Source organism: Ptiloglossa arizonensis, chromosome 9 (assembly GCF_051014685.1).
Source record: "Ptiloglossa arizonensis isolate GNS036 chromosome 9, iyPtiAriz1_principal, whole genome shotgun sequence".
NCBI classification, from domain to species: domain Eukaryota; kingdom Metazoa; phylum Arthropoda; class Insecta; order Hymenoptera; family Colletidae; genus Ptiloglossa; species Ptiloglossa arizonensis.
Genome location: NC_135056.1, coordinates 7,221,637 through 7,247,870, shown reverse-complemented (window position 1 = coordinate 7,247,870; position 26,234 = coordinate 7,221,637). Strand labels below are relative to the sequence as shown.

General features: G+C 37.1%; 1 protein-coding gene and 1 long non-coding RNA gene across 6 annotated transcripts in view; one reads left to right on the top strand and one right to left on the bottom strand.

Annotated features, from left to right (window-relative positions):
- The window catches only part of LOC143150923 (semaphorin-1A), a 715,101-nt gene that overhangs the window by 312,751 nt on the left and 376,116 nt on the right, over nt 1–26,234 (bottom strand). The gene's annotated exons all lie outside the window — the stretch shown is intronic.
- The window catches only part of LOC143151442 (uncharacterized), a 44,401-nt gene that overhangs the window by 5,465 nt on the left and 12,702 nt on the right, over nt 1–26,234 (top strand). For 2 of the 3 annotated variants that reach the window (XR_012993329.1, XR_012993330.1), the window contains one exon: nt 12,570–12,827. This is a non-coding gene — a long non-coding RNA (uncharacterized LOC143151442). Of the gene's footprint in view, nt 1–1,691; nt 2,518–12,569; nt 12,828–26,234 lie in introns of those variants that run through there. The other variant, XR_012993331.1, reaches the window with a different exon arrangement.

The following is a 26,234-nucleotide window of genomic DNA, read 5'->3' as shown; positions in this document are numbered from 1 at the left end:
ACATTATTTTGACTTCTTGCCTGGCGAATGTAGAATACACAAATTAATGTATGCAATCGCATTAATCGGTACACATTAATTTGCATTAATATATATTTATTTATTCTGCCTGATCGGTTTTATTTATTCGCATGGCGTATATTTATTTTTACACTTTTCGTTCGATGCACAGTGAGAAACGAAAGAAGCAAATGTTAATAAGGAAAAAATAGGAATAAACGAACGAAAGAGTGTAACCGTGAAGAAAAAATAATTTCTTATATCGAAGTACTTTCAATTGCTCTAATAATTTAACATTACAGTTTGTATTTTTTCATTTATATTCTGCCTCAACGAATCCGAGGTTTGATTAAATTATTTTAATTATACCGTTAAAAATGACATCGTTGAGAATTCTTGAAGACAAAATAATTTAATGTCGGAAATTATTCAAATTATTAAAATCCTCCAAGCGAGACTGACTTTTTTTTTCATTTACTTTACGAAAAATATCTCCACGTACATTATTTTCTTCGATACTTTTGTATTGTTTTATCTCATAAATGAAATCATCGATGAACGAAAACTTTCATTTAAAAAGAACCGGTTAAACGTATTATTTAAAAATATGGCAGTCAGTATTAAAACGATATGAAAGTATAATTATCTTTTTTACTCTTCTCGGCGTGCAAATATCTCCGGCATTGAATTGTATTTCGCTTACGAAATATTTACTCTCAAATATTCGGTGCTGGAGTTAATGACTTTGATACGATGGTAGGAACTATTCATGCATATTATAATTACAGGAATTTTGGTCAGTAAGCTGAGAGTTGACAGAACTATTTCAACTCCGCGTGTTTCAACATATCTGCAGCAAATTTATAGCGAAAACTTTAATACTATTACATTCAACGCCAAAATGGTTGAAATGATGTACTAAACCCTAAATAAGTAGCTACTGTATACACAGAGAATCCTATTACGGTACCCGTGCATATAACGCCACAGCTACATAAATAAAACGAAATAAATTTATTTAATATACCTCCTATCTAAAATTCACCGGTCTCCGGCTCGTAAAGCTTTAATTTTTTAATGAAAAATTATAGTTTTAATAAGAAAATTATATTCTTCATTTCAAACAACTCCCAATTTTTCTCTCAAAAATTAACATCAAAGATTCCCGATAAAATCAACGAATAATAATATTTCGCTACTTTTCGTACCATTAAAAAATAAGAGACGTACGTATATTAATTCGCTTGGTAATTTTAACCAATTTCATTTCTAGATCTATAGTTTCTAATTACACTAGATTATAATTAAATACAAGTATCCGCTTCTTAATTAGCAGATGCATGTACCACCGAAGCAGGTACACGTATTAATTTTGCGTGATTGATTAGCGCTACTTTTAAAAAAATATTAAAATAATTCGTCTTATATTACATTTCGGGGAAGATATTTAATTTATTTGCACTTCGAAAATCCTATAGATTTCTACAAAGCTATAAACTATCTTTCCGTCCTGGACCTATTAGTAACTTCTTCTTGATTTATATTAATTTTGTCTGCTGCTGATTTTCTTCATTCTACTCTATTCTATATTTCTTTCGAATTTCTAAGTACCCAAAGAAATCTTAAACAGACGAAACACAATTCGATCGTCGAACTTTAATCAATAATTACCAGTATACCCATTGTCTTAGGGATACATTTGATGATCGAAAGTGGCGAGTTGGCGACGAAAGGGTGGACCTTATCAGTGCAAGTTTCGTGAACACCGTGTGTATCCGCATGAACGACGAGATGTATCTTCCGCCACATGCAAATGTTCACCTCATCCCCCATCGTGCCGGTGCTAGACGAATATAACCCATTCTTCCTCGGCTCAAATATATACCGTGGAACGCGTTGATCTTGGCAAAATTCACGAGTATAAAGCCCCGATAAACTTTTCCTACCGATAAGCTTAGATATTCCCTGCATCGCTCGTAAAGTCGCGACACGGAGGAAAAGACTTTATGCCGGCGGGAAAGACATTTTCTCGAAAACTCCCGACTATCGGGAAGCACGTGACGTATACTTGCGCCGAGCTCTGACTGACGCCTTGCTGCGATCAATTGTTATTCCACGAACAGACGCGAAAACTACCGAAGGTAATGCAGTCAACTCCTCGAGAAGGTATCGCGAAATTATTCGTCAGATAGTATTGATCACCACGTGGGGTGGTATACCAACGAAAGAACTCGTGTCGAATTATGCAGAGTTATCCGCAGGCTTGCAGGGATAACAAGGATCAAGAATTACTAGAAATATATATGAGTATTGTATACGTTAATACAAGTATATATTATAAGATAACGTTCTTATATTTATTCATAATGAATGGGTGGTTTGATCAAATGTATATAATTGATCGAGAAAATTATATCTATATATCAGGACTCAAAATGTTAAAGAAATGTCGAAAAAATACCAAAAGCATTCAGAGACGTGTCCGAGTAATTATAAATGAGAAAGGGGGCGAAAAATATAAATATTTAGAAATATTGACATGTACATATTTTTTTTTATCGTAAAAGCTTTAAAATAGATCTAAGATGTCGATATGAATTAAGTGCATTTTCAATTCCATTTTTAACCAAATTTTAAATAAATACTTGGTTGGTCAATCAGTTTTATCGTTCGATAAAAGTTATTGAATAAAAGTAGTTTTAAAGTGTTTATAATAATTGGATCACTCACTGTATGTACATAGAGATATGAGAAAGAAGTGGGGGGAAAAAGTCACAAAGTAATGTGAATTTTGGATGTTAAAATTCCGGATATTAAAATTCGAGGAACAATTGTACATTGATATGTGTATTTGTTAATTTACCAGTTTTTCCAAAATTTACGTATCTTTTGATCGTATCTTTCCCAGATGCTTACAATTAATTATTAACTTTTGGTACCGAAAAACATTCAACACGAAGGGTAGAAAACGTTTTAACAAAGCTTGAGAAGACTCTCTATTGATAAAATTCTGTCATTCAAAAGTTAATTAAAGAATTAGATCTGGTTTTAGGTTTTATCTTTAAAAAATATACCGAACGTATGTATCAGATTTCGATAAAAAATAATAACGAACAAAGAATTCTACCTTCAAAATGAATTTTAATTACCTATTATTTTCCCTGTTTGTTTAATGCCTGTAACTTCGGCACTAGGGGTGAAGCAACCTTAATCGAGGGTCGAGGACACTCAGTGACCTTCCTCTTTCAACATACTTCAAGGTCATTGAAATCGGTGAAGTTGTTCGTTATGTGCATAATTACCATCGACTCGTTGAAAGAGATGCTCTTGTGATAGCAAAGCGAAACGACCACGTTATAATAATGCAATAAATTGATACTCCGATACGAATTTCCAATTGCTTCATTACGTCGCGTACAATTAGTACAAGTACACGGCAACAGCGTATAAATAAATAAGAAAAAGAATAACCGTTAAAAAACTTACGAATATGGTGTATAATTAATCAAATAAAAATAACAAACATTGCCAATGATACCCGCGTTTACAGAGAACTCAATAACATTATACTATCGAAAAAACAAAACAAATTGATTTTCGAATACAAAAAAGAATATTATCTTTCTTTCTTTGATTCACCGAAAGGATGCAACAATTCAACGTTGTATTATTGTAACCTCTATCGATGGAACGCTCCGATTAAACCCCTCGTAACTTCCAAACTGCGATTATTATACACTACGCGAAATATTAATACACAATTTGGAGCAATAAACGTCTCACTCCTTTACAGAACCAACTTCTTCAATAAGTACAGCTTAACCTGGTCGCGAGATTTATTAACGTAAAATTGCGGGCAACAGGCAATTACATCGCACTTGCAGCGCAGAAAAAGTGCATACAACGATTATGCTCCTCGGTGGTCAGACACGGTGCGCGGCGCGGGTCGAAAGTTGCGTAACAAACACAGAAGCGTTGACGCTGCGATTCACAATCTTGCTCGACGAAGGGGAAAATTAGAAAACTTCGTTTCCCGCAGTAATAAAGTTACGATACAAACAACATCATTAGAACGTGATCATCCGGGTCGCGAGCAACTCCTGAACAATATTTTTGCGATCGTGGCAATTCTTCCACCTTTCCAGTCCCTCGAATCACCAGATGCACGCACTTTAATAGGTTGCTCGATAAGTTTCGTCGTTCGAAAATAAATGGAGCTATTAGGTTTGTCGTTTTATTTTTCTAAAGATAGTACTACTGTTCGATGAACATGTGTAAAGTTTCGTGTTGATCTGTCGACTCGTTCGTATATTTACAGTTGTTCAAAGTTGAAGTGTCGTAGTATGTTTTTGCAAAGGAAAGGAAGTCGATAGAATTTTAAATATACGATACTTAAAGAATAACACTATGTGTGCACTTACGCGATTCAGAAGTTAATACTTTCTTTCAATCTCTATTTGAAATTAATACAGTGGACGAATAATCGATATACATCTCGTTCACTCTCATATTCTCGAATTCACTATTATAACAAATGTATAGTAATGACTTTCTGCACGAATTTTACTCAGAACAAATTTTCGAGGATTCTACAAAATATTATATTATTCATCCTGAAGAAAATGACGAGATACGTGAAATTACATTGGAATTATTCACTGAGCCATTGATATTGCACATGAATAATTTAATTACGAATAATTTAATTTAATTACTTCTTTTATTGTATTCTTTCTGTTGTCTGTTACGTCCTAATGAAAATTAAGAATTGAAGTAAAATTAAATAAAAATCAATCTGGTCAAACTTTGCTGTAATTCCCAGTGGGTAGAATATTAAATATACTTTGAAAATAACACTACGTGTGCACTTACGCGATTCAGAAGTTAATACTTTCTTTCAATCTCTATTTGAAATTAATACAGTGGACGAATAATCGACGTGCATCTCGTTCTCTCTCATTTTCTCGAATTCGTTTTTCTTTATTCCTTGTTTGTTCTCGCTCTTTCTTATCCACTGTCCTTTTTTTTTCAATTCCTGACAATCACTGTTGTCAAAATACAAAAACAACCGAATCGTTCGCGATCTACACGTTGTGAGCTCCTGTCCGGTCCCGAGCAACGATCACACAACGAAAATTCACTTTAACAGGTTGCTCGATAAATTTTGTCGTACGATAAGAAACGGAGCTATTAGGTTCCTCGTTTAATTTTTCTAAAGATAGTACTACTGTTCGACGAACATGTGTGAAGTTTCGTGTAGATTTGTCGACTCGTTCGTGTATTTACAGCTGTTCAAAATCGAAGTGCCATAGTATATTTTTACAATGGAAAACACGATAAAACTTATTGAACAACCTAGTACAGTTGTTGAAAGTTGAAGCGTCGTAGTATGTTTTTGCAAAGGAAAAAACGCCAAGACTTATCGAACAACCTAGTACATATTCCTTTCGAGCTCCTATCGCGATAGACGTCGCGACGCCTTCGGTGAGCAATCGTTCCGTGCGTAGCGGGAATGTCGGTGGATCTTTTTTTTATTCCATGGACGATGGTTTATGTCCGCGTGGGAATACAAGTTTGGCGCGCGAGTCGAACGTTTGAATGTTAATATAAAATTGTCCACTCGTCCGTACAAGTCTGAAACGAGAATCTAAAACGTTTTAACGTAATTACTTCTCGCTGCAGATATATATTATTAGTGTCGTGCTCATAAAAAATTATAAAGCACGTAAGTCTTTATTTTCTTTTCTATTATTCACGATCCAATAAAGATTGTAATTTTCATCGTCTCGCTTTTGTTTTTTAACGACGAAAATTGTAATTAAGGAAAATTTCGAAGAATTTTCATTTTTAGAGTCACTGAACAAGTTTTGTACGTGAAAGAAGAAATTATTTTTTTAATGTGCGTATGTAAATTCTTAACTTATGAGGAGATTGCGTTTGAAATCATGGTTTAATAAGTTGTATCGTTTGATAACTTATTGAACAACCTATTAGAATGTGCGTATCTATCTTGTATAAACTTGAATTATTGATCAGTGGACGAATAGAACCCGCCATATTTTCAGATGTAATATCCTCGCACGCGAACTATACGATTGAATTGATTTCAATGAATCTTTATAATTATGCTTGATATTCGCATCTGGAGAACCAATTAGATTTTTAATTAAATCTCTCCCCGGACGATAATGGTGACCTCTTGTGATTACATTGGTTCTTCTGAGAAATATTCGTTATTTGTAACAATTTAAAAAAATACTCCACATAAATGTCGAAGAGAATTATACTTCACGTACAACGGTTAAATAAATTTCTTCTCTATTTTTTCTAAAAGAGGAAGAATGAAATAAAACTCATTGCACATCTGAGTAACTAATGGAAGTATTGTGGTTCATTGATTTTTGTTAATTCAAATTCGCGTGAAAAATTCCTCGTATAACGAAGAAAACCCGAATGAACAAGACGAAAACTTTATATTAAAATTGAAAAATTCGAATCGACTCGATACACCGAGAAACTCATTTTCTATTCTAACAGCGACGTGAAAGAGGAAAGGTGTTAGTGTTTCTCAAATAAAACTACACACAGTTGATCCGTTATCGTGCAATATTTGCCCTTACTCCATCGTTGAGTCGTTCGTTTTATCGTATCAAAACCTCGCTCGTATTTTCACCTTGATTTACCCGATTCTTCTTCTCATTTCTCTCGCGACGTACGCCCACCCGTTATAACGGGCAACCAAGATAAACGGTTCCAGTGTTTTTCAGTGAAACTGAACAAACAACTGTCGCAATGAAAACACGAAGTGTGTGTCCCGGGACCCTAGACACGAATGTCGAATCCTTCTATTAAGAGAGAAAACATTTAACGGCACACTGCATGAACGGACAGAGAGCTTCGTTGTAACATCATAGTCAACGTGAACAAACTTTCAGCGCCATCTTTAGTTAGCCAAATAAACTTTATTTCTCTTTTCCGGGGAAAGAGGAAGGTTAACCATGTGCGAATCGTTGACTCGCGAGTGAAAACATTCGTGCCGAAAATCACTTTTCCATAACATAAACCGCATTGGAAGGGAAATAACTTTGGTTCCCGAAGGAGTAAGATTTCTTAAAGATTTCTTTTAGTAGTATAAGAATTCCACGTGTATTTATCACTTTGAAAAATATACGAAATAAAAATTACAGAGGAACGTAACTTTGGTAAATGCTTGTATTTGTAATGTTTCTAATACTTAGAAAAAGAAATGAAATAATGTTATGTAAGTGAAAAGTATTTTTCCATGTACCTACGTCAATTTATAATTGAAATTTCTTTTGCTTGTTTTCGTGGAAAATATTTCTTTTTCTCAATTCTACACATGTTTGTTCGCGATACGACGATACAACGATTGGTGTTGCTGTTATTGCAAAATGGGCTTTGAAACATTTTGTACTCTTTGTGAAATAATTGCACACCCTGTCACATGGTAGTAAAATGTAAATTGTCGTTCAAGGCGAAATGAGTTTGACATAGTTGCTCTAGAGCAATGCTTCATGAATCAATCGTCTAGCTGAACGAGGAGTCAAGGTCTAGATGTTAAGGTCTCGCCGAGAACGTTCATATTTCTACCACGCTTTCGATAGCGTGTGGTTCTAGCGTCTTATATCTTCCTCTTCAATAGCAATTGACGTGCGATTGACGTTCGTCGAGATTCCAGCGACAAAGAACGATAGGGAGTTAACAGGTTGTTGAGATCTCTTTCTATTGCTTCTAATGCGTTCACGTTATATCCTCTACGTTTGCGAGTGCACGTTACAACACACGTGTTACGTATATTTTAAGAGGTATACACACGCAGGAAATGAAACGAATCAATTTTTAACTGGAGGATAACATTCGTTTAGTTAGTCGTGGAAAAATATGCAATGCTATTTACGAAAAATTATATATTTTTCCATTGTATATAAATGCTGTACTCGTATATATGCTATACTCAATATACAATGCTATTTACGAAAATTATATATTTTTCCACTGAATGTAAATGCTATACTCGTATATATGCTGTACTCATTATACAATGCTATTTACAAAAATTACATATTTTTCCACTGTATATAAATGCTATACTCGTATATATGCTACACTCAATATACAATGCTATTTACGAAAAATTATATATTTTTCCACGACTTGCTACAATGCTATTTACGAAACATATATTTTTCCACGACTTGGAACGAATTTTCGTATCGATATGATATTTATGAAAAATATCGGTATGAAAATTCGTTCGAACGATACGCGAAAAACAATAAAATTTGTTTGAAGTTTGCTCAGGTGTCGTGTCATTCGAAAATAATATTTTACACAATAGGTAGTTATCTACGAATATTGAAATTAGTTTAATAAATCATATAATAATATCTGCACTACTTATTTTCAAACTTTTTCAACACAATGTAATAATTTATACACCGGCAAGATATTTGCGATCAAATTAAGCAAAAATGAATTCGTTTGCTGTTTCCATTGCACGCGTGTGCAATTTTACAAATCGTACAATAAAATAAGATGATAAAATTAACTGCTCACTGTGAACACTCTCGAGAAACATTACATTCGTTGTAATTAACGATTTTCCGATAAATACGCGATAAACAACTGCTCGAAATTGTCCACGAATTTCTCCGTTTAAAATACTCCATTTTCAGGCGCAGTCTATCAATTGTTAATAAACGTATCTCCGTTATTAATTTCCCCGTATCTCAAAACCTTTCGTGCTTGCGACGAACTAACGACGACATGATCTACAAAAATCTTCGAGGACTACGTCCAACGACATTTGAAAAAAGAGAAAAACAAAACGTGCTTTAGAATAATTTAGAAATCCTCAGGATCGATTAACGTATCTCCGTTATTATTTGTTCGGAAAGTCATTTCGTTTTTTTTTGGTGAAAATGGAACCCGATTTTTTTAGAGTGTATACATATTTGATTAAATTATATATTCTCCATTTTGGAAAACGAAATGACTTTCCTAACAACCCAATAATTTCCCCGTATCTCAAAACCTTCGAAAAATCCTCTACAAAGATCTTCAAGGACTATATCCAACGACATTTGAAAAAAGAAAGAACAAAACGAGCTCTAGAATAATTTATAAATCTTCAGAATCGATCAACGTATCTCCGTTATTATTCGTTTGGAAAGTCATTTCGTTTTTTTTTTGGTGAAAATGAAACCCGATTTTTTTAGAGTGTATAAATATTTGATTAAATTATATGTTCTCCATTTTGGAAAACGAAATAATTTTCCGAACGAATAATAACGGAGATACGTTGATCGATCCTGAGGATTTTAAAATTATTCTAGAGCTCGTTATATATTCAATAATTTCCTCGTATCTCAAAACCTTAGAGAAATCCTCTACAAAAATGTTCAAGGACTACAACCAACGACATTTGACAAAAGAAAAGAACAAAACGAGCTCTAGAATAATTTAAAAATCCTCAGGATCGATCAGGACCCCAGTAGTCCTCTCAAAGCAAGAGAAATTCGTGCCACGATCGACAACGCGGCCGACTTGTTTCCAGCTCGAAATTACCACTCCCCCTGTTTCAACTTAAACGCGACATCTTTCCAAGTCCTTTGATTCCTTCGTCGTCCCTCCGTTCCCCTCGACGCGACTACCGAAGGAACACTCTAACTTAATGCACGCAACTTTAACCCTCGTAGGAACGAGACCGGGAATCCCCCCTCCCAGACGTAACGCGCGCGACAAACACGAAATCCGCATTAATGTCCTCCGTCGCGCGGCGATGAAGAACAAAGGGTTGCTTGAAAAGAGCGGCAAACGTGTATCTCTTCGTCGAAAACAAAACGGAAAAAAATAAAAGGGAAAGAGTCGGGTGGACGGGGAACGGAGATAGGGAAGTATCTCGAGCACTCGAACCTCAAAGTCCAACCCCCACTCCCTGAAACGTACCTAAACGTACCTACCGAGCCGCCCAACAACGTTTGCAGGGATACCTCGAGTCCTTTCTACCATAAAAGTCTCTTCGCGGAGAGAGTTTAAAGAAGGGGGTGCGTTCCCTCTCTCACTCTCTCTCGTTCCCTCACATATGCAGGAACGTTATCTACCCTTTCCCTTCGGTAGACACAGAGGCGCCTTTACCACGAGGCACAATTTTGTAGGAGGAAAAGGCTGCTGACTAATGGCGCGCGCTAATTGTGCCGCCCCGCGGTACACGTAGGTACCCCCTTAGATATAACCAGAAAACGCGAGGTGGAGACGGCCTGGCTGAAGGATAGCCAGAGGAGGGTGTACTGGGCGTCGTAGGGGGGAGAAAAAGGAGGTAAGAGAGGCTCGATCGCGCGTATAGACCCACACAGAAACGCGACACGGAGGGTCGAGGGTAGGGCCGTAGGAGGGGAGGACGCTCGCGATAAATAGATTAAATTTGCCCCTCGACTCCCCCTTTTGACGGTGCGTTAAGCGGAAATAGATGGATGGCACGCGACCGGTGGTTACACGACCGATACGGCGCACCGTCGGCACGCTGATAATCGACCCGCGATGCGTTTCGCGGCGCGTTATCGCGAACAACGAAGCCCTGAGCGAACCACGCGCGGAAAAGCGCGATGCACGCGTTATCGACGACCGGGTCACAAAACACCACGAAACTCGGACCGAAATTCGTAATTACGGAATACTTGAAACAACATGATCGATGATGTAACTGGACACGGTTTGTGTACGTGCAACCGGGTCAACCGTGACCGGTGATAAGGAAACGAAACGATAAACGTTGATTCTTTTTTGCAACTTTCCACGCGTTCGTTTCACGAAACAAAATCGTGGATCACGGTTTAAAGTTTTTGGGTAGAACTGTCGAAATTTTCTTATTCTAGTCGCGCCAGTGGAACTTCCAAGTTGTAGAAGATACTGGAGAATATTTTCGATAAGAGTTGCGAAGTTTTACATTAGTAGGGAAAATTCTCGGGGAGAGTATTTCTGCTTTCATTTTAGGGAAAATAGCGAACTGTCGCTTGATTGATAAATGATGGAGAGATTGATTTTTATGAAATTTTGAACAGATTTTTGTTCCTTTTCATGAGAAGAGGATTGGATTTTGTTGTTATTGTTTATTTAGAGAGTTTAAGGGCGAAATTCACGATTGTATCGCATCGACGAACAACTTTTGTGCAGATTCAACGCAAAAGTAATCTTTGACTCGGAAGAATTTCTTTGTAAAATTGAATCTCGAAGAACGATTTGAGATTTACTTTCCCGTGACTTTCAAATCTTGATCGTTTGGTTCTCGATCGGTCAGAGACTCGATCGCCAATAACTGGTCAACAGTATCTAACGGCTCGTAACACTTTCGTTATCGAGGATGAGATATCTCGATACGATAAAGTTGCAAGTGGGACTCCATTGACGCGATAACTCGCGTATCTGATATCGGGGGACGAAATTTTCCATTTGAAAATTTCGAGTAAAGAATCCACTTGTAAGAAATTTTCTTGTTCGCAGAAGAGAGATGAAGAACAACGAATAGTTAATCTTAACTCCGCACGAACAACATACGATACGAAACACTTTTTCGATCGCGTACCGACTGCTAGACGCCAATAGGATTTCTTTGAATTCTAGATTCGCAATAAAATTAAATATTTAAGACCGCGAAGGAAATGTTTAAATTTAGTTGGTAGTAACGTTCACTGTTAGGTAACTTTGTTTTCTCGGGTATTTGCGCCGTGTATTTTAAACAGAAAGTTGCACTGTAGTCCAAGTTCAGAGCACTGAAAAATTTAGTAGCAGCTCGTTGCAACTTTTGCAGTAGGGAGACCTCGACCGGAAGTTATTGCCACGTAGCAGGCAAACTATATATGTACATCGAAAACATTATTCGTAATTTGATCTGTCTGCTTCTGTTCATACTCGTTCGCGGGCCGTATCGCAACATCTCTTACCTATTGACCAATTATGAGAGGAAACAAGAAACAAATGTCTCAAAAGTTTCTACCAACGCAAGGAAAACTTGAGGAACAGTTACAAACGAGGATCCTACGTCAGACCCTATCGTAGCCAGTTTACGTCCCCTCTTCGTACAGTATGAAAAATAGCTTTTCCTCGGGAGATCATGTTGCTCCTTAGAGCCAAAGGTATCTTTTAATCAGCCCGAAGAAATTACTACCGAAGAGGAAGAAATAAATTCCATTACCTCTGAAGAATGTACCTGTTACTGTATTTTATCGAACACTATTGTGTAACAGTATTGTATACTAATATTTATTTTTAATAACGGAACCTCACCCTAAATTATCTTTCCCAACCAACCGAAAATCCTTCCCCAAATCCATGACCTCACCCTATTATTCATCCGAACTTCGAACTTGCTGCTTCATCCTTGATTAAACCCAAGTTTAAAGATAACCCCTAACTAACTTGGTATTTTTCTACGGTGTATATATTTCTTGCAAACCATCGCCACAAGATCGATACTAACAGTTTTGAACTACACATTGTCAGTCAACGAATATCCATCGTGCTCGCAACATTGTACTCGAAATTCTATTCAGAAATGAACCAAGCGTTAATGAAGACAGCATCATTTCTGGTGACGAGGACGGGATATCCAGTACTCTGTACACAATGATCGCAATTGGAATCAGCAATTCTACCCTGTGGACTGAGTGGCAACGTTCAACATGCTGAAACGTGGATATCGAACGAAACAAAACACAAAGAAGCGACTTATCGAAGGAAATCCAGCAACCTGGTTGGAAAACATCGAACTCAGCAACTCGAAGCACCAATTGCAGAGGATAACTTCCAGAGTAAGTGTTACTCGATAGATATTCTTCAGTCTAGACAACAATAGTTTAAATCCTTCGTTTCTTTCCAAAAAATGCATTTTCACGAGCATTCGCGTTGTTCCTCGAAGTTTAATTATTATCTTTAATCGATTCGAAGAAATGACCAGCGATAAAGAAGTAACTTTCATTTCCTCGAAAAGTATAACTGGCAGAATCTAATCGCGAAGATGAATTTCACGCGTCGTTAAGGCTTCTTCTTTTATATTGTATTACTATCACAATACTTCTAGTAAATCAATTATCACTGTCAGGGTATCGATAAATCGATCGGTTAGAGTTTTGATTACGTTTCGGGAACTCGGTCCAACTGTGCTCCTATCAGGAAACGAAACTCCGGATGAGTCGTGGATCGAGTGACTTATTTCCTGGAACAGGGTTAGACACGCGTAATTATAACCCTGATAATAAACCGCGAAGTCAGCAGGCTCGTTAAGATACTCGAGCCAAAATAGATCCCCGTTGCATGTTGCCACGGAGATAACGCGGGATTTCAGCGAGTCAGGCTCAGCGGACTTCCGTGTAAGCATTTGTTTAATCACGACTCGATGATCGTCCAGCTCGCGCGTGACTCGATCACGGTCGAGATCGCGAACAAAGGAGCCGAGCGATGATTAACTTTAAACGTGTTTCTACCGTTATTTTACCTTGACCTCTCCAACGGAGACAGATTTTGCGCTTGGAAAATCATCCGGACACTATTGTGCGTTGTTTGAATGACGAGTGAAACCTTTACGTAAACACAACTGACCTTATGAGATATATTCTAATCGACCAGTACTAATTATTTGACACAATTATTTCATATAACAATTGAGTCTTAGGTATTTAGTATTTAGTACCGAAGAAATTTATGTCGATCGAAGTATTAAAAAAATCAATTTTAGTGTTAGGTAACGAGTTGTGGTCCAAATTGGCAACTTGACCAAGTAACTCAAAACATGTGGCCCTACTTTAGAATTTATGTTGATCGAAGTATTAAATAATCAATCCTAGTGTTAGATAACCAATTGCGATCAAAACTAGCAACTTAATCAAATAACTGAAAACATGTGACCCTAACCTTGATTCTTCGCTAGAATTTTCAAACGATTACAGTACTTTGTAGCCGTACAAATGGACTTCCAACGAAGACAATGTTAGCATTCATTACTTACAGCAACATGGCTGTGAACCTTTCGTCTGTTATATAAATGTTCGAGCCTAAGAATCTGAAAGCAATCACTAACTCCTAACCGCGACTACCAGAACGAATTAAATGGCTAATCTATTGTACTTATCAATATAGAGAACCTGAGTTTCCAATTACAAATAGGACAAACTTTCCCTAAATTTGAAATGACAACATTAGTTCATCGTAGACAATGGTTCAATCACAACTTTCCTCTATGTTGTGACACTTTGTTATGATACAAAATCTGGATAGAAACATACCCTTCGAACGATAGTTCTTAGAAGGGTTAAGACGTAACTGTCCAGGCTTCCATATTTTTAGGCTAATAAAAACTCAATTAGAGCCAAAATGAAATGTCAATTAGGGCATACAAGCTTTCGATAGAGGTTTGCACGATGATTCGTGGTTATGAGTTGCTGATATATCCGATTGGTGTTTCGGTGCCAAGGAACTTAGCGATTGGAGAAGACGTTTGTCTTTTCATGAAGTTCGGGAGTCGCGAATTCCAGGCGTGACATTTTATGACATTGGAAACTTCCCAAAGCCGATGCTGTCGACTAAGTGTCGTCGGAGGATAACGATTTTATGTCTTCGTGGAAGTTCGAGGCACTATACCTCGCACGTGATCAATTAAAACTACACATTTTTACAGCCTGCCTAAACCTGCGACAAATCGGCCTAAACTCCTCGTTAAAAATTCCGATTTTTACCTCGATAAAATATTTTAGGGGTTAGTGTTGCTCTGATCCACTTTCGTTTAAAATTATAACGAACCACTCCATTTAGTAATATTAAGACTACGAATTGACCTTTAATATTGTACATAAATTTAATAAGTTTATCGCTCGGTATGTTAATTTCATTTAATTTCATAGTACCATTAATATCACTGTATCAATGACAACGCGAAGTAGCAACAGAAAGAACCTTTTAAGAATGTTTTATATTAAATGTACTTAAATTAATCAAATTTAGTATAATTTTGTTTATTATTCCTGATATATATTTCCATACATCAGTCTAGCCAATAATATCATTACTATATTTAATCCTTACGATATTCCCTTATTAAATTCAATTATTTTAATCCTACGAATTGGATTTTAATCCTATTTTAATAAACGATAAATTCAAAATTAGAAATATTGATCAAGTAATTACTACACTACTGGAAATTCTTTTCAAGATTACAAACAATTAAATTAATCAACGTTTGTATAAGGATAGGTCTCTGTAGATTACGTGTAATAATTGGAATTATCTTTCACAATTCCATTTCTTCGTTAAATCGAACCTCGTACTTTTTTACCACGGCAGTTGCACACTTTCAGAGATTACAATATTGTGCCAGTGAACGATACGTTCAAATGTTTCAATGGACAATTTTCTCGATAATTTCGATGTAACGAGATATTTGGACACGCTGTCTCGCTCGCATCGCACCATTCTGTAAACACGAACGATTTTCACCAGTGGTGAAACTTTTGCGAAACGAAACTATGCGAAGAGAAGAATACAAACGAATAAAAGAATTCCGTATACGAATGCAGAATATAAATTCGAGATACAAAGATTGAATTCCCGCGGCGACGTGGAATAACGAATGAAAATCGTGACTGACGGGTGTACGAGACCGGTCGCTAAACTGTCAAGCATTTCGTTTATTTAATTTCGCAAACCGTCCCCGATTTCGTTGCAGAAAAGTGCGTGTTGCGGCGCGTAGGAGCGTTTTCCATAAACACAGACGCGTTTCGGTTGGATCGCCGGCCGCAATTACCGTGGCAGACGAACCGCAACGCGCAAGGTCCCGCGGAAAAGAATGTGAAAGCAAATAGACCGCTTTAACGTGTTTGTGTAACGAATACCGCGTAAATCATTTTCCACGAGCCAACGGCAACTATTCTTTCCCCGTAAGGGGCGATCATTAACACTTCGCGAATGGAAAAAGAATCCGCGTTTCTCGCAATTGCGGGGAATCGCGCGGAAGATTGGAGGCAGCAAAAAACGAGGAAAATTAGTGGTTATACGCGGACCGTTGCGGAGAGCGAGAGTCAGTCGCGTTGATTTTTCCTCCGCTTCGATTTAATGAGATATTCTCTGTCGCGAGGAAAGAAAATAAAATGTATAACGCGTTTTTACACGGGGTGTACAGGTGGCGTGGTGACGTCCCAATGCTACGGTTCGCCAAAGGAGAGCCAAAGTGAATTTTAAATGATCTAACGCCGAAGCACGCCCTGGGACGGAAATATCCTACGATCTGGTGATAATCGTTTTATTCGCGAAGAAAGATTATAAAATGTATAACGCGTTTTTACACGAGGTGTACAGGTGGCGTGGTGAAGTCCCAATGCTACGGTTCGCCAAAGGAGAGCCAAAGTGAATTTTAAATGATCTAACGCCGAAGCACGCCCAGGGACAGAAGTATCCTACGATCTGGTGATAATCGTTTCATTCGCGAAGATACTCGCGATACTTTCCTGCTTTTCAATTCCAAATCTCGATCGTGGAATAAAGTGAAACGTAACGATTCGGGCCGGTTTCACCGCTTCGGGTGTTGGCCGGTGAAAATTACTGCTATCACGAATGGTATCCACGTACGAGGGAGTAGAATACCATTGATTAAAATACGATCCAATTGGCTGTTCCGAGAAGCTAATAATGTACGAGGGGTATTATCCGGTGTGTTTATCTTGGGGAAAAATGATTCTTAAATCGAAAGTTTTAATTATACGAATTCTACTGTTGCAGGAATTTACGAAACATTTTAGAACGTCGAGAAAGATGGTGTGTATAGGTGTGCAGTGATGAGAATCAATTATTTCAGTATTTACCAAATAATAAAATGCAATAGTGTCCTGAGTGGTTCTGTGAACTGGTTGATCGAGTTAATATTGATATTGTAAGATATTGTGTATCGCTTAAAGTACGTTCATGGCAATTTCTGGTTAATGGTTTCTTTTGCGGTCTCTTATGCGAGTAACATAACATACGGAAACTTATGAAATTGGTAATAAAACATTGGTAATAAAACAGGCTGGTGAATATTTCTGTAAACGAATAACGTTTCGTTATTGTATTTCTGTCTTTCCTTTTTGTCATGCAATTCTATAGTAAAAAGTATGTAGAAAGAGTTTAAAGTAGAAAGACATAACTTTAGTATCACTTCTTATAGGATCGATTATTAAAGTTTAAAAATCTAAGAAAATATTTAAATTACGATACGATTAAGAATTTTTCCTACTTCTTCTCACTTTTCTTTTTTACTTGTTTACTATTTCGAACTGAAATTCAAATAGGTCTCTACTTGAATTTGCGCATTTGCAAGAAATTAATTAAGGGCAGTGTACTATATTAAAATTCAAATTTCATCGAAATATTTATAAATTGTACGCACAGTATAGAAATAACGGCGCCGAAGATTAAACGAAAAAGCTCCCCAATTTGAGGAACACGTTAAAGGACATTGCAACAAATATGAATATTTATGACAAGGATGGTAGCAATTTTTTCTTATAACGTTCTCGATTTAATTTTTCGAGTTACCTTCGGTACAATAATATTTTCTACAAATTTAAAATAGAATATTTAAACAGTGAACGAAAGAAGGAAATATAATTCTCAAACTGTTCTAAATTTCAAACAATACATTTGAGAAATTAATGAAAAGAGAAAATATACTCCTGTACGATAAATTGTTTTAACAGGCGAACGAATTACAAAATTGTATAATTTAACACTCGATGTACGAAATATGTAGAAACTGTTATAGGTATTTTAGAAAGTCGCGTGCGAATGATAACACGACGATTCGCATACTGGTTTTACACTTCAACGTAGTGTGCTATTCTGCAAAATTTTTCTACGCGAAGGGGCTCATGAATAACGCAGATTCGCATCTTCTAGTTGTAATTACGATACATGAATTATAAAGAAAGTGTGCCAGCTGTTGCAACGCGTTAACATACAAAACGTTAAGAGAATAACATCGATGGTAAGGGATTTTTCTCGAGTGCTCGGTAAATCCTTTAAGACAGATGTATGTACATACGTGGTAAAGGGTTAGTCAAAGCTTGTCAATCATGAAGCTTTTGAAGCGTTCGGTAAATCCTGAATGGGGGCCGCTATAGGGGTGGAAATCCTCGCATCTACTCTTTACTTAAAACATTCGCTAGTATGTGTATAAAACCTACGTAGAAAGTCGTTAAGCTTTAGTAAATCCAGTAAATCCTTTTGGAGTGCATTATATGGTAGATTAAATGTCTTTTAATTATATTAAGAAAAATATTAAATATTAACATTTACATTTTGCGTTTAGAAGAGAAAATTACTTCTAAATCATTTCATTGTTCATGGATGATTTTAGCGAAATTAATAAAATTACATAAAACGATTTCACGCAACAATTTCAAGTGATCGTAATCAATGAAATATTGTTAAATATTTTCGTAACCATCAGGAGAGAAATATAAAATAAGAATATAAAAAAATGTATTAGTAAATAGTACTAAAACAGTGTTCTTCAAGATGTGAAAGGAAATTTTTAATTTACAATATAAGAACGTATATGATTGAAAGATATCTTTCTATTAATACATTAATCATTGTAGTTTAAAAATTATAGCAATATATTCTTCCTACACAATTTTGAATATATACAAAAGTCTTTTAAAAAGTTCAGGAACCACCGTTCTAGACAAATGATATGACTATTGTTTAAAAATTTTATTGTATCACTCCCCATATTACGAAGATTATAGAAGTTCGAGATAAGCCTTGTTGAATATGTAGATTTCGCCAGGAAGTTTTTATCGATCTATAGTTTACCATATTGTCCTGTACAAGTATGTAGACGTAATACAATTAAGATTTACGGAACGATGTATGTACAATTTCGATCGATAAAGCCGAGCAAAATTTTCACTCCGATTTTGCACTGCGTTGTCTTCTCAAAGGACCGTATGCACGAATGAATTCAGTAATTTTGAAGCGTTTAGTTCATTTCCAGCACAATGGAATCTTAACGTAATTTCCCGGATTCACGAACATTTCGCCAGTTTCCCAGGAACTCGCATCATTTCCGTAGCATTCAAATGTACTCGTAATTGTTCGATCAGTCGGCCAAAGAAACGTCTGAAATTTTTAATTACTCCCTTCGTATAATAGAATTCTATTCCTATTCGCTTCGCTATTTCATCGAAATTCTGGCAATTCTATCTTCTGTTCGAAATCGTAGGGTAGTGAAAATATCTCTAACCGAATGTACTGCTGATAATGAAAATGTAACTGCAGTTATATTAAATCAAGTATTCGTTGTACATAAATATTGTTACAAAGTTAGATTTTGTATCTATCACTTTGAATGTATGATAGTTTCTGTGCACTGTGCATCATTTCTTAGTCACTTGGTTTTTTTATGTATACACGTATATATACAATAATACACATACAATATGTAATTATTTACGCACATATGTTTTCCAGCTACATTTTATTTTGATATAAAAACGTATAATAAAGATAATAATAATAAATAGTAAATTTTATTATTATTCTACTAGATGATAGAAATTGAATTATCAATAGATTACTATTCGTTACTGAATAGTGATAATACTCCATTTAGAATCGTCCGTTCAAGCAGATCGTTATTATATAGTTATTTTGTTCAAATACACTATTATATTGTTCAAAATTATTGGGTTACTTTTTTAACCAATACATTAATATCCAGGGAAGTATCTCGAACGACAAAGAGCATTCTGTATTTGATAAAGCAATGTTCTCAGTGGCTGTCTACCTTGTAGATTATAGTGTGTGTAACGCATGAAGTATTGCATACCTTGCTGAAAACTAATGTTATTGAAGTACGCGATCCTCTAATTATTTCGTGCTGCGTGTGTACGTCAGTGTGCTTGAATAATGCATGGCAATTTCGGAGAGTGTACATAAAAAATAAATATAGCTCACACGCACCATAATTTCTAGTTTACGTCGGATTAGAATACATATTGTGCTTTACCGTAAATTGTTTTTTTCGTCCTTGACGAAGTTAACACTTAAATTAATGAAAAACCAACATCACGAGACACCGGGCTCAAAATTTCAAGCCCACTGTAAATTTTTTAACGAGAACCAAAATAACTTTAATTAGAACGTTAAAAATAAAAAGCGACGGAGATTAGCATAAATAAGAAACTAATGGCTTTAAATCGATAGACGCAACAAGTAGCCCAAATAAATCGCAATTATTATTTTTTATTATTTCTTCTCCTCCGTGCGTTGGCAAACTAAACAATAGTTTACCGGGACAGAAACAATAAATATAATGTGACTTTTGCAAAAGAATTTCATTTCATTCTTCCTATCAAACGACTATTAATCCAGGTGTTCGAATCACTTTTTATATACATTATATTATTATTCGTATTTCATTCGTATAATTCGTACTGATCTCCGTTATTATTATATTCTCCAATTTCTTTCCTATTTTTAAATTACTCATTTCGTTACCACCATTTTTACAAATGTTTATAATTTTCAATTGCACACTTATAGATTAAATGATCACATTTATCCCGTCGATGATAAAAGTAATTGGTGTGACAGAAACAGTTAGAAACGTGCATATATCACATCGTCTAGTAATCACGAGAAAGTTCGTAAGAAACAATGTTGCACGACCCCGATTTAAAACGCAGAGCAGGTACGTTGATCATTCATTTTAATCTGCTACGACTCAGAAATTATGCTACGTATGACCTGCATATTCTCTCGTATACGATACGTGTTTTGTGCTACGCTCTCCATCCATCTGGAACATTTACCAACTCACGGATGTGAATGTACAATATTTCCCTATAACGTAAAATTTGGTGCGCGGTCAGTGATGTAGGTTTTATAAAATAACTCTAAGTGGCGTTAAAGCCGTTAAGGGGATATGTCCAGGCTTTGTAGGAATATACGTGTACGTGTGTGCGTGCTTGTGAACGATGGCTGAGAACTCGCATTTATCAAACAGTCAGTCGAGTGTGAACCGTATAACAGAGAGTTTGAGAACATCGATCTACGAGGCGCGGTCTTGCGCTATTGTGAGAAGAGGGACTAAGTAATACTCGATAACTGGGTTTACGCTCTTATCGTTATAAATATACTGGGTGTTGGTAGCGGTATCCACGATTTTTTAACAGACTGCGGTAATTCGACGAAGGGAAGTTGCAAACGAAAATATTTAATCGCTATACGCTCGTCACTCGTGACGATGTAAATTTAGAAATTATTTATTTTTCGTTAAAAAATTAATGTTGCGTACTGCACCGTACCAAGAGAATAGTAATAGAAAAAAAACGAAAAACGTATCTACGATAGATCGATTCGACGACAGTAGATTGAATCGGTAAGTATTGGACACTCCAATCGACGATGAGAGTGAGCGATTAGTTGTACGAAAATATACTAAATGAAAACACGAGCGAACGGTGAATGTACATTTACAACTTTCAATCGAAAACGGTATAATTATGAAGGTATTATTCGATTGATTTATTTCTCTGTCGAATGCAACGAATTTAATTTCGACATTAGTTTTCTGAAGGAATTATACTTTCCCGAAGAGAACGTTTGGACGAGAAAATATATTTTTGTAAAATAGAATTGCTTTTAATGATTAAAGGAAAAAAAATCTTTGTTAAAAATATATCGGTAAGTTAAAGTTTTCATTTCATTGTTAAATACCCAGTTACGTCCTAATATTACCTGTGTAATATTGAATTTTAATTAAAAAGAAAGAGATCGAGAAATTATATTAAACTATCGTGAAATTAAACGTGTGATATTATAAAAATGTGTGTACATATTTTCGAGAACTTATTTGAACGGTTGTGATAGAAAAGCACACGCATTTCTTTTAACAAATCAGAAATATAGTTCGACTGTTGGATGTCAATTTTTCTAAAATTTTGAACATCGTTAAAGTAGTCAAAAAGTGTCTTTGTTCGAACGTTTGACGTTCGTGTTTACGTTCGTGAAAGCACCCTTCAAAGTTGAAAGCCGAAAAACTATTAAGTCGAGTAACTCGAAAACAAACAAAGCTGGAAAACAACGTATTATGCAAAAGTTGCTCGGTTTTATACGAGGAATTACTAAATCCGAGCCAAACCTATTCGAATCATGCGGTACGCTCGATATTTAACAAAGAAATATTCTTCTTCGGCTATACCAACGTCGCCATATTTCAATCGGATTTTCCTTTCATAATATTGTCCCTCGTATAAAACCGAGCAACTCTTGTATTACACATTCATTTTCATCTTTATTTCTTTCTGATTTATTCCACTTAAAAATTTTCCGTCTCCCAACTTCGGGATTCGACGTTACATAAAACATCGAAGATCTTTCGACTTCGTTCCCTGTGCAGTTGCATCGAAATGCATCGTTGCGTAACGATCGAACGAGGTTTGTCGTCAATGACCGTGTATACTCAATTGAGTATACTCTTATATATTGTGATATTTCAATTTTTGAAATATCAAAAGTGTTGGAGGATAACGAGATTAAAAGAAAGCCAGATGTGCCATAAATTTAAAGTTCATGGTGTCAGAGCCATGTCGAGTGACATGATCCAGACCCTGCGACAATGTGTTATATAACGTGGCTTTTCCGAGCCTACTGTATTTTCGAGTTTTCAGTTGCGTTCAAGCAGCAGAGTAATCCGCACGCATAAAGCAAGATCTTTAATACAATCACTTTCGTGTAACCGTCACCTCGTTGCATACACGAATACCTGACTAATATTGTTATCAATAAATTCAACGTTAAAGAAAGTTGAACAGAAAGTAAAACATGCAAATAATCACGAATTAAAATCTTTAATATATAGTAATTACATTCGTGTAACCGTTATCTCACCGCATACGCGAGTACCTGATTAACTTTGTTATCGATAAATGTATTTCATCGTTAAAGAAATTTCAATAGAAAGTAAAACACGCGAAAAGTCATGAAGCAAAATGTGCAATACAATCACTTTTATGTAACCATTACCTCATTGCATAGACGAGTATCTGATTAACTTTGTTATCGATAAATGTATTCCATCGTTAAAGAAATCCCAACGGAAAGTAAAACACGCGAAAAATCATGAAGCAAAATTTTTAATACGATCACTTTTGTGTGATCGTTACCTCATTGCATACGCGAGTACTTGATTAACTTTGTTATCGATAAATGTATTTCAACGGTTAGAGAAATTTCGAACAGAGAGTAAAACACGTTGAAGAACACGACTGCAAGGGAATCAACGGCAAGACCTTTTCCACAATTCCGAAACACCCTGTACGGTTGGGGTCTCGCGCGTTACGTTCAGGCAAACAGAAATTAGGTCTATCGAATCGTCGAGGTACATCGTGATCACCGGAAGGAAAGCAAGAATATATCGGTGTACAGCGATGTTGTTATCAGCGCTGGTATCGCCAACAGCGGAGGAAACCGGGCGTTGATTATACGCGATCGATCAAAAGCGCAAGCAAATAACCGTGCATCTCGCCGGGCGGCGTATCGACGCCATCGTTCGCGTCGGGCAGCCTTCACGTGAGAAGCACAGGTTCGCTTGGGAGCCGAAGGGGGACCATACTCGTCGGCCGACGTGATTCGTTCCTCCCGCGATTCTTGCGGAATCGTCGCCGGCGGCGATCCATCCACGACGATCCCACGCCGTGGCGAACTTTTCGACGGTCGTTTGCCGATTAACCCTTACCGATCCTATGTCGAGTGTGGCTCGACGTAACGTTTCTTACACGAACTACAATGTCGAGTGTGACTCGACATAACATTTCTTACACGAACTACAATGTCGAGCTAGACTTGACATTAGATTGCAACCACCTTTCTAGTAAATGTACATGAAAAATATACTTGTTACACACTTTGCACTATTCTCTTAACCCTTTCCACTCCTATGTCGACTTACACGAACTCCAATGTCGAGCTAGACTCATATTATCTATAATATGAAAATATGCTAAGCTAGACTTATATTATCTCTACTTTTCTACTTAATATAAATGGAAAATATGTTTGTCACACACTCTACGCTGTTCTGTTAAACCTTATCGCTCCTATGTCGAGGGTGGATTAACATCACGTTTCTTATACGAACTCCCATGTCCAGCTAGACTCGACATTATATTACAACTACCTTACTACTCAATATAGATGAAAAATATATTTATTACACACTCTACACTGTTGCAATGGAATACTTTTTTACTTCAAGCAATTTTGATCTCTCTTGAGATTATTTTGCCCTGCATCGTATGTACAAAACGTTATAAAAAAAGTGCAATATCTTAGACAGATAATTTACAGCATTCTAGGAACGAGTGAACGACATTACAAATCTCTATTGTGTGTTTACAAAGTATGACGTTGTATGATAATGGAGAAGAGTTTATTATTTGAAAAAACATTCTCTGCTTTTCAAATAATAGCACACAACACGTGGTCAATGTCCTGCCTTTCGTGTTCACATTGACATCGAGTGTCAATTCATAAGAGAGCTAGATGATAATGATCCGATCTACACCTATCGATCGTTGCTATAATTTGTCATTTTAAATTCTCATCCGCTGACAATGGTTTAGAGTAATGCAACATTTTATCGAGACCCTCTTTCTTGATCTACTTTGTAAATTAATCGAGGAGTTGTTGAGTCGATCTAACCACAACAGAGGACTTCAATCGCGGTAGAGGACGTACGTCGAAGATGAAACGATCGATGGAAAGTGAGTAGCGGATGCAGCGAAGAAACAGGGGAACAACCGGAACAGAAACAAGAAGAGTTCGATCGTAAAATACTACGTAGGGGGGGATGGAAATGAAAAAAGTCCAGGGCCAGAGAACGATGAGAAAGAAGGAACAAACGAAACAGCTACTAAAGAAGAAGAAAAAGAAGAAGAAGAAGAAGAAGAAGAAAAAGGAGAAGAAGAAGAAGAAGCAAAAGAAGATGGAAGCAAAGAGTAACAGTGATCCAGGGGAAGGGAAAGAGGCCCCCTGGCGCCCCCCGCGTCTCTCTTTAGCCGTTCGTTGATAGAAAGAGAGAGCTCGGAGGAGGTCGTGACGTTATCGCGACGGTATTAACTCGAATCGAGCTTCCGTTAGGTCGAACCGCAATCAGCTACAACGAACGAAGTCGACGGAGCGTAATCTTTCTCCTCGACGCCCCCCTCCTCTGTACCCCCCGCCCCCTATACTGCTGCGGCTCCGCGTTCGATATCCCTCCGCCATTATGCACTACGAAGTTGCCCCGCGGACTGGAGCAACGAACTAGACGCAGAGGAGGGATGGTGGAGGATCGGGAGTGAAGAAACCGGAAAGAAAGATGGGGGACCGAGTACGCGGGACACGTCTCTCGCCTGGAACGGTGAATGCTTGCGGAGATCGCTGTCCGAGAAGCTTCCAGGTCGAGAGAGAGGACCATGGTGCGTCCGAGTCCACGTATCTATTCGGTGTATCTGGCCTACCATCCCCGCGGACATCTCCATCCTGGAGAAACCTTATCGTTTTGGCTCGTTACATCGCTCCGGTACACGCTCACGTCCAATTGTATTTTCCCCGAAAATACGATCCTGTCACGATCCCCGACACGACGAATCGAACGCACCACCGTATTTCTTTTTTCTTTTTCTTTCTTTCTTTTTTTTCTTCGTTTTATTTTCTTTCCTTTCCTTTTTTTCGCTCGTTCTGGAACCGATTGTAAAGATGCGCCAGATGGTCCTGGCAGCGGTTGTCCGGACTTATGGCCGACCGAACAATAAGCCTGACGTCGCGCGAGCGAGCCAGCGAGCACCCCGCGCGCACACCGCAGACAGGAGCGATTTGTTTTGTACGAAACGAAAGAGCCTGGGTCGATTCGGTGGTTTTACGCGCACCGGGAAATTCCATACGCTACACAACGGATTTCCAGTGGACGCGTCGGCAGTATGTTTGCAACGCGTGACGAAGGTTAGCGCGATTCGATCCCCGATTGGCGGGAGGGAACAGATGAACTGGTTAGGCTGACAGGGGGTTTGTTAACCCCTCGATGGACGAACGTGGGTCACTCGAGACAACTGAAACTTCGACTGATCGGACGACTTGGCGGTACATCTTCCGTCGCTCGAGCCTCCAGGTCGGTGGAAAGTAATTTATGACCGTGGAAGTCA